The sequence below is a fragment of the Solanum tuberosum genome, unplaced genomic scaffold (assembly GCF_000226075.1).
Source record: "Solanum tuberosum cultivar DM 1-3 516 R44 unplaced genomic scaffold, SolTub_3.0 scf00016, whole genome shotgun sequence".
NCBI classification, from domain to species: Eukaryota; Viridiplantae; Streptophyta; class Magnoliopsida; order Solanales; family Solanaceae; genus Solanum; species Solanum tuberosum.
In genome coordinates this window covers 2,586,083-2,596,311 of record NW_006238942.1, presented here as the reverse complement: position 1 = coordinate 2,596,311, position 10,229 = coordinate 2,586,083, and positions in this window count along the sequence as shown.

Below are 10,229 nucleotides of genomic sequence, written 5' to 3'. Positions count from 1 at the left end.
TATCTTTGTCTAGATAATTAGGCATAAGCCCTTTATTCATTTTAACATTGCTAATCCAATTGCTTATCTGTAATCATCATTTTCGTATTTTATCTTATCATATGGGGAGTTAGTTTAATTCTAAGAGAAGGATTCTTTAAATATTATATGTTTTCCTTGGTCACCTTTGCATAATTTGACCGTGAACTAGTCACATGCATATTTGCCTTATTTCATTTTTGTGTGTCTTAGTGGTAGTATATAGATTTAAGGTGTGCTCTATTTCTAATTTACATTCCTGCTTTGTTCTTTTCTATGCATGAATCGGCTCCTCCCGAGTCTTTGGAGACCCTTTTTCCTTGCATTTTTTAGTATCGAGTCATCATTTGGTGTTTGAGGGTGAAAGGGAAACTGATATATAGGTTCCTGAAGCAGGCAGGTCCTGAAAACAGGTTGATATACAACTATTATACACTGATATACGAGTTGAGTGCAGCGTATATAGGCCCTAAACCGATTTATAGGTGTTCAAAAGCTGATTTAGGTTGTATACATTTGGATACAACCCAAATACACGAAATTGGGTCGAAATACATGTCGTATACAGCCGTATGTGTTTGATGTATACACAGATTTAAGTGTGAAAAAGGAGGCAAAAATGGGCCCAAAAAGGTCCAAAAAAGTGGCCCAGCAACAGAATTTTAATTGAATAGGTCCAAAATCATGTTGTGAATTTTTAGAATATGACAGGTTCAACAGATTTGGGGAATTTGGGTCTTTGGCCCAAATTCAATATTCCTTTCTTTGCTCTTATTTATTTGTTATTGTATTTGACTAACATTTTATTTGGACTACGGTTTGACTTAATTAATTTCCCAAAGATAGTAATTTCTCTTTTTATATAAAAATTTAAAATATTTATATTTTATACTTAGCTTTATTTTATAATTATTGGCCTTGCAATTTGAATTATTTCCTTTAGAATGGTCCCCCTTACTTTATTTCCCCCTTAAAAATAATTAATAATAAAAATTGAATTTCCTTTACTTAGTTAAAATTTAGAAAAGCTTATTTAAAAAGTCATTTTAGTCAAATCGCCGGTCAACTGAAAGTTAGCGGACATTCCGAGGGCCTATCACCTTTTTGGAATGTACATTGAACTCGAACCCTTTTAATTTCAATTGATTTTAATCTGATTTAATCTTTTGAAATAACCTTGAGTTTTTTTTCTTCTTGATTTTTACTAAAAAATTAAGTGGCGACTTTGTTTCTTTTGGAAATTCAATTTCTCTTAAATCATTAGTTTAATCGATTTTTCAAAAACGTAGTCATTTTTATTTTATTTTTTGAGTAAGACTGAAATGACGACTCTGCTGGGGACTTAATTAAGTTCTAACCATAAGATTTGACTATTTGACTAATTGTTATTAATTACTGAATTGTTTATCTGTGCGTAATGTGTTTAAATTACTATAACTGTCATTGCATTCATGACATTTTCCAACTTGTATGTGTAGTATATTAAGGACGATTTCTGCATAATCGCAGCCGAACTTTTTATACTCGACCCTTTTCCGGAAGAATCGACAATTTATTGGTATGTCATGCGTCCAATGGTTGTCGTGAGTTTCAACCTAAGTTGTCCACTTGAGTTCTCGATCTTTCAAAATCCACTCTTAGTCAAGTAGCGTAGAGAGAAACCAAATCCCTAATTTAGCGCATTTTAACTAAGTTGACCCAACAGCCAAAGCGTGTTGGGCCCATTAGGAGTCCACCTTGTGTCTATTTGGCCCATTGGTCAATAAAAAGACAATCATACTTATCTGTTTAAATTTGAATGATGTATACGTCATTTGGCAAACCATTATCTCTTGGGTTAGGGAGTTAGAATATAGCTTTAATCTAATTGAAGAAGGAGCAAGTTATCATTACAAACAAAAGCGTGGACATCCGGAGATGACAAAAAATCAAGAACAAAGGACCTTCCATGGAAGCTTAGTTTAGGATTGTACCTCTGCGCGAGACTGGTTATTTTGTATCCTTTTTTCCCTATTATGTATCCCCATTCATTTTATTCGTAAAACTTGTATAAATTTGGGTTTTGGGGCAATGGAATGTTTCAAATGACGTTATACATTCATCGAATCATTAGGCCTACCCTTGGCATAAAAGGGTCACATATTTGTTTAGAGCGCGCAATATCTGTTTATGTGTTATAACTGCTTGTGTGAATATGTTGCTTTATTTGAAGATGTTCTAGCCTACTCATTCTCGGGAAAAATATATTTTGTAGAACCACTTAAGCACAAATATTAAGTCACTATCGAAAGTACGTCCAAATACTCTTCGAGTCTTTAGTTTCTCAACAAAATTCGAACTTTATTTTTCACATCTTACTTTCTCATCTCAGAAAAAAAAAGAAGAGTCAACCATTTACCTCAAATCAAAAAGAGATTCAAGTGAGTTGAACTACGTAGGACCTGAATTCTCCTATGTGAGATACGTAGGCAACCTTTCAAGGCTTGGTCCCCATTTTTGAATTTTTTTTTTATCTTTTCCAACTCTTACAGGGAGATTGAAATTTCATCTCAACCGAAAATCGAAAGTATCAAAAGGACCTTAGCCCCACACAAGTCAACCTTCCTATTATTCACTATTTCCAAAATAAAATAGACAATTTTTTGCCTATTTAGTCATCTCCTATATCTGTGAGCTAGTTTATCTTCAAATGAAGTGACTCTTGTGTGCTTACAACTTTGTGTGTGATATCTTGTATTACCTATTACCTACACAAACTAACACATTCGCCTTTTGAGTTATTTTTCTTTTTCAGGTACTCAAAACTTATTTGTGTTGAGAAATTGGTTGAACATTCAAAGTTCTCAAATCTTCCTTCCCCAATCGAATTTTGTTGAAAGGAAAAAGAGAAATGACTCAAAATAGTAAGAATATTGGCCTGACCGAAGTTGTTATAGTCCAGCCCCCTACCGTTGAACAAAATGAGTTAATTGCACAGTTGATGCAACATATTGCCGAATTGAGGATTGAGCTCCAGAAAAAGCAAGATTTGTCAATTTCGATTGTCGATATCAACAATCCAAGTGATGGAAGGCTTCCACTCTATTTTCCTCATTTGAATTCAAACTCGAAACATGTCCTAAATAACCCACCCTCCAACCCTGTGCAAAATCCCTCCACCATCGACTTAATTATCCCAAATCTTCATCACACCAGCGCTTCATACCTAACACCACCTCCTCTTCAAAGCCTGAATCTCAACCCTCAAGTTTTCCCTTCATTTCAAAGCTTAAATGTCAACAATCCTCAAACATCCACTTTCATGTACCAGACCCCTACAAAAGGCACTCAAAATCCACCAAGCCCTCAATCCTTACCTCCAAAAGTCACTTTTGATATCCTAGTCCAAACCGAACCACACCTTCACTATACTACCTATTCCGAACTTGACCACTACGAAGAGAAGGAGAAGGGGTGGAGGGCCAGAGAGGAAAAGACTAAGTAGATCATAAAGGAAGAAATTGCGAAAGTGATAAAAGAACTTGATTACTCTTCAGAAGTTGTGGGGTTGAACTACGAAAATTTATGCATTCATCTCGATTTGGACCTTTCGGAAGGATTCAAAGTGCCAAACTTTGACACTTTTAATGGAACTGGAAATCCTCTAGCACATCTGAAAGTTTATTGTGATCAACTCGTAGGAGTTGGCAAAAATGAAGCATTGTTGATGTGTCTCTTCAGTGGAAGTCTAAATGGGGAAGCTCTGGAGTGGCTTACATCACAAGACTCAAAACAATGGACGAGTTGGAATGCACTCGCAAAGGATTTCACTGAAAGATTTGGACATAACGTAGAAGTTACCCTAGATCATTACTACTTGGAGAAGATCAAACAAAGGTCTATAGAAAATTATCGAGAGTATGCTCTTCGTTGGAGAAAAGAGGCTGCAAAAGTTCAACCTCGTATGTCTGGACGTGAGATCACTGAAATGTTTATTCAAACTCATGAGAGTACTATGAAAGAATATTGTGTATGATGAGACAAAAATTTGTCGAGATCATCAAAGTGGGAGAATCTTTAGAAGATGGTTTCAAGATTGGAAAGGTCACAAACCTTACTGCATTGCGAGCTAATGGAAAAACTACCAGAACTAGTGACATGAATATACCAAAAGGAAAAGAAGAAGAGGTATCTATGGTCACGGCTACCCATATGCGGTCAGCTCCACAAAGGAAATATCGAAACCACAATGTCAATCAGAAACGATTCCCTCTTTCAAACTTTAGGAAGGCTCTAAAAGTATTTACACTACTAAGGGAATCTCAAACTCAACTTTATGAAAGGTTGAAAGCAATGGGTATGCTCCATCCCATAGAAGGAAGACCAGCCAATCCTTTGTGAAAATTTTATAGGGCTGGCCATAGATGTGCTTATCATTCAGGAGCTGTCGAACACGACACAGAAAATTGTTCAATCCTCAAACACAAGATTTAAAACATGATCAACAACAATTTGATCAATCTTGATTAAGCCGCCCCAAATGATAACTTATTGGATGCTAAAGAGTAAGTACAAGACATTTCTGAACAGAGTCATTTGAAGATATTCATTATCAGAGGTTGAAAAGAAGTATGCCCAGTATTGGCCAGAGTTTTGCATATGAAGTTATTGTTATCTTTCTTTTGAAAATGCATATTTAATCTTTTTTTTCTTACATTTTATCGTACATTCCTTGTAATGAATTACGTCTGACCTGAATTCTCAAGAATGAGATATGTAGGCGGCCTATGTCGTCCTCGGTCACCCCATCTACCCCTTTCAATATTTTCTTTGTACTTGAACTACGTTCGACCTGAATTCTCAAGAATGAGATATGTAAGCGCCACAACGGATCGGTCATATTCCCCATAAGATTTCCATTTCTCTTTATAATGAAAATTGAGACAAAATTTTTGAGATTTTTTGAGAGGATCTCAAAAATTCATTTGAAGATAGACTTCTTCAACAAGTTAAGACTGAAGATCAAAATGCAACTGGGTAGGTTTTTAAGTGGATCTCAAAATTCCACAAGATGACATTTTTAAGAGAATCAAGTCAAAAATCATGTTGAAATATGCAACTCGGACAAAAATTTTGTGATCATCTCAAAAATTCCACGAAAATGTCATTCGTTAATAGACTTATACTTGTGATTATTGAAGCAGACTAGGACAAAATTTTGAGAAGGGACCTCAAAATTCTAGAACGAGCAACCTCAGGAATAATAAAGCAAATTACAAGAGTTCTTCCATATTTTAGACTGGGACAAAAATTTTGAGGAAGGTCCTCAAAAATTCCATAAAGATTACATTTCGGAGAGCAGACAAGCGTGCAAGTCAACTGCATGAAGAAGCATGGAGAGAAGACCAACACAAATCAGTGTTTCAAACTAAGAATTTTTCTTTGGATGCAGGATCAATGAAGTCACAAAAATAGAAATGTCAAAGCTGTCAAGCGTGGAAAAAGACGTCATTTACACCCATCGTGGCCTCATCAACATAACTTAGAAAACTTTCCGTCTCATTTTATCTTCATTTCATTATGTTGCCTCAAGTGATTTATAAACAGTTTCTTTTATTTTGCAGGAATATTGAAGACAAACGCTAATAGATTCTTTCAAAGTTTTAAGAAACAACTTGTTGGAGGATCTCTAGTGACGAGTCACGATCAAAGTCACCATTAGGTTCATCATAGCCTAATCCTGATAAGACAAATGACTTAACCTAATGCTTTATATTTACCTATATTCTTTACTTCATTGTCGATACTAATGTTTGGTGTCAAGCTTTGCAGGTGATAATATTAGTAAAGTCAAGATCATATGTGAAATCGACTTCAAATCTGAAGATGATCAAAAGTGACACTATCTTAGAAGTGTTGCAAGGGAAAATCATCAAGTCCGTCACATCATAAAAGATGTTGGAGATTGTAATATCCTCATGATAGTCGAAGCTATCAAATCGTTACAAGTTTTCGATAATGATTGAAGATGTCAGCAACAAACTCAAAATTTGTTGAGTTTGTCAAGGAAGACGGGATTTACTTTAATCTTCGTGTGAAAGAATTAAGTCATTCACCTCGATAATTCTATCTTTTAAAGAGAGAATCATAGTCGCAACGTGCATAGACGTCGATATATATTTTTTTTAGTATGATTGTCGTGTAGCAATTTATGCATACACGTTTCTTGACAATGTTAGGGTCAAGATTTCAAAATTTGTTGGGTATCCACCCCATAAGTGGATTATGTGTTTTGATTGACTGATCAAAGATTTTGGTATATAGTTTATTGGGTGATCCACCCCATGAGTGGTTCGTATATTTGTTTGTCCATTTCAAGTTCCTATTTTGAACTATGTTGGAATATTATCGAGTCATCCACCTCGTTACAGTTGGAATATTATCGAGCCATCCACCTCGTTTCAGTTGGAATATTATCGAGCCATCCACCTCGTTTCAGTTGGAATATTATCGAGCCATCCACCTCGTTTCAGTTGGAATATTATCGAGCCATCCACCTCGTTTCAGTTGGAATATTATCGAGCCATCCACCTCGTTTCAGTTGGAATATTATCGAGCCATCCACCTCGTTTCAGTTGGAATATTATCGAGCCATCCACCTCGTTTCAGTTGGAATATTATCGAGCCATCCACCTCGTTTCAGTTGGAATATTATCGAGCCATCCACCTCGTTTCAGTTGGAATATTATCGAGCCATCCACCTCGTTTCAGTTGGAATATTATCGAGCCATCCACCTCGTTTCAGTTGGAATATTATCGAGCCATCCACCTCGTTTCAGTTGGAATATTATCGAGCCATCCACCTCGTTTCAGTTGGAATATTATCGAGCCATCCACCTCGTTTCAGTTGGAATATTATCGAGCCATCCACCTCGTTTCAGTTGGAATATTATCGAGCCATCCACCTCGTTTCAGTTGGAATATTATCGAGCCATCCACCTCGTTACAGTTAGAATATTATCGAGCCATCCACCTCGTTTTCAAGTTCCTATTTTGAACTATGTTGGAATATTATCGAGTCATCCACCTCTTTACAGTTGGAATATTATTGAGTCATCCACCTCGTTACAGTTGGAATATTATCAAGAATCCACCTCGTTACAATTGGAATATTATCGAGCATCCACCTCGTTACAGTTGAAAAATTATCGAGCTTCCTCCTCGTTACAATTGGACTATTATCGAGCATCGACCTCGTTACGGTTGGATTATTGTCAAGCCATCTAGCTCGTTGCAGAGATCACCGGAGTTTGCCATGCAGAAAACAAGCAATGACATCTCCAAATCCTCAGCAAATCATGAACTGTAATGGACATACTATGTTCGAAAGCGGTATTCATTATCTTTTACTCTCAATATTTCTTTATTTTCTCGTCTAGTTGATAAAGATGTGCATGCCTACCCATTAAGATATACTCATTTGTTGTATGAATGATCTTTATTTATCTTTTGACTCAAGCCGCTAGCCAAAGCGGCACTATGTCTATTAATTATTTACTTGGAGTGTGCAGATATATATTAAACATACCTATATGAGATCTTTCAAAGCAAGAGTGATTTTAAACACCAAGACAATGGTGTATCCACAAAAACATGCAAGAAGATAACTTAAAAGCATCGTAAGAGATGCTACCAATTTTTCCAATTACAATTTCTACTAACAAGTTTATTTCAGTCTTTGTCGAGAGCATCCAAGAGGATGAATTCTCAAATCAAACCACAGGTGCGGACGACATCAACAAGGATACGGCACAACGTGGAACTTCTTCTTAGCAGCGAACTGGGACATAGTCCAAAGAAGAGTATCAAACTCTTAGGACGCGAGCCGAGGAGCGACTTCCACCACTATCAAACCACACCCCTATCATAAGGTATGTGGGTTTTTCCTTGGATTTATCGATTTCGATTTCGCATCCAAAAAATGTTGGTTTTCATCGGGAGCAACTTTCCAATCAGAGCGACAATACACCAAGAGCTTTGAAAATTATGTCCGTGTAAGTTCTTACTTATAGATGTGAAGAGCTTCACATTCATGGCTAAGAGGTTGCAATCCTCTTTTTCATACTCGATTTATTTGTCACTTTTCCAGAACCAAAGGTTATCTTGCACAATTGATTTCCTTTTCAACCGTTTGAGTCGAACAACAAGCAGCCTAATTCCCTAAGTTGAAGGATAAGTAGGCGGGATCAGTGTTGAGACTCAGTTGTATTCTAACATTCTCTCTTAAATCTTATTCCCAAGCATTCTGGTGCCTTCATAATTTGGTATTAGGATGACTTTTGAATTCTTTCAAAATCGTGCGTGAAATCAAGCGTATCGAACTACAAGTGGCCTGAATTCACATATAGCTTGAGATATGTAGGTGTAACATCCGACAATTTGAAATAGCTAAGAAGAGGCTTGAAATTTGAAAATTTTCATTTTTTGGAAAGGATTTGAAAATCTGGAAAATTTTGGCTAAGTATGGAAAAGGTGAGTTTTTGGCCAACTTTGAGCAGTCATAACTTCCAGCTCAGGATGAGTTAGGAGTAGTTCCAGTTATGGTTTTGAAGCTTGTGGAATGATCTTTCCAACGCCGCCGAGTTTGCTCAATTCCGAGTTCGTATGAGCGAGTTATGGCCCTTTGAAAGTTGGGCAGTTGACAAGAAAATCCGTTCGGGAATCATTAAGGGCATTTTGGTCTTTTCCCTAGCTAATTCTTTTGAGGATATATTGTTGTGTTAGGATGATATTTGGATCATTTTGTTCCATTTTAAGAGAGTGAAAGTTAGGGTTCTTGAGAGTGAAGAAGAGAAGAAAGAGAAGAAGAAGAGAAGAAGGAGAAGAAGAAGAGGAAAAAATCGAGGAGATCATCGTGGATTTTCGTCGTGGGTGATCCCTATCAAGGTATGTGAGCTTTTAGTGTTGGGTGATCCTTTCCCCCACACACCTAGCCCCTTCTACTTATTAAGGAAAAATTGGCTTTGTTGATAAAGTTGTTAGTTGTTGTGGTTGAAGTTGTTGGAGTTGTTAAAGTTGTTAGTTGTTGTTGGAATTATTGTTGGTTGTGGGACATGATTGGATGGTGTTTTTGAGTGGTATTCTATTGAATGTTGAGGGATTTTATGGTTCTAAGTGATTGGGGCTGGAACCTTTGAGGTTAGAGGATTTAGAGTTGGAGACGTGAAGGAGAAAGTCGGGCAGTTTGCGAGGAGCACGTCCGCGTCGCGGACTTGTTCCCTCTGTGAACAAAAATCTTCTCCGCGTCGCGGACAGGACGCAGACTCCACTGTTTTCAGAATTTATGTTCGAAGATTTTCTTAAGTTTGGCTGTCCCAAATCATTCCTAAATCATTCCTAAACATCATGAGACCCTTCCAAACACCAATCAAGTCCTTGAATCCATAATCCAATTCAAGTGAAGTTAGTTTCCGATTCAAGTGAAGTCAAGCTTAGAAGTTAAGTAAGTCCAAGCAAATCTTTAAAGCTTTTCAAGAGTCTTCATTGAACGTTTTAACTTCATTCTAAGGCTCAAGTTCCAAGTTAAGTATAGAGTTTCAAGTTTAGTAAAGAGTAAAGAGCATATAGTTTCAAGTCGAGTAAAGAGTATCGAGTTTTGAGTTAAGTCAAGAGTCAAGAGTTGAGTTCATTTCTCAAAAGTAATTAGGGAACTAAGTATTTCCCAAGGAAGTTTATAAGTGTTTTCACATTTAAGTTGAGAGGAAACTGAGATTTCCAAAAGAGTTTTGAGAAGTTTGAGTACTATCTCTTTTTGAGAAAAGATGAGTTTTGCAAAAGAGTTTCTAAAACATGATTAGTATGGCAAATCGAGTATGTCATCAATGATTAAACAGTATGGTCTCTAGATATACCATCAATGTTTAAGCAGTATGAATATCCCGAGTCATCAATGATCATATTAAAAATATGGTTTTTGATTGGTTCTTTTTAGAAAGAGTTTTCAAGTGCCTTCGGGCTAAGTTTTGAGTAATTATCTCAACTAAAGAAAGATGTGTTTAAAACACTTATGAGCTAAAGTATTTGTGGGAGTAGTCTTGAGCACCGAATTGGGGGAGCGTTCAAAGAACTCACAGCCCCCATAGAACCATGTAGCCAAACATGGGATTTCTCGGGTCATACTTTTTAGATGATCACGAAAGTTAAGCTAGTGGATCCATTAAGCAAAAGTTAAA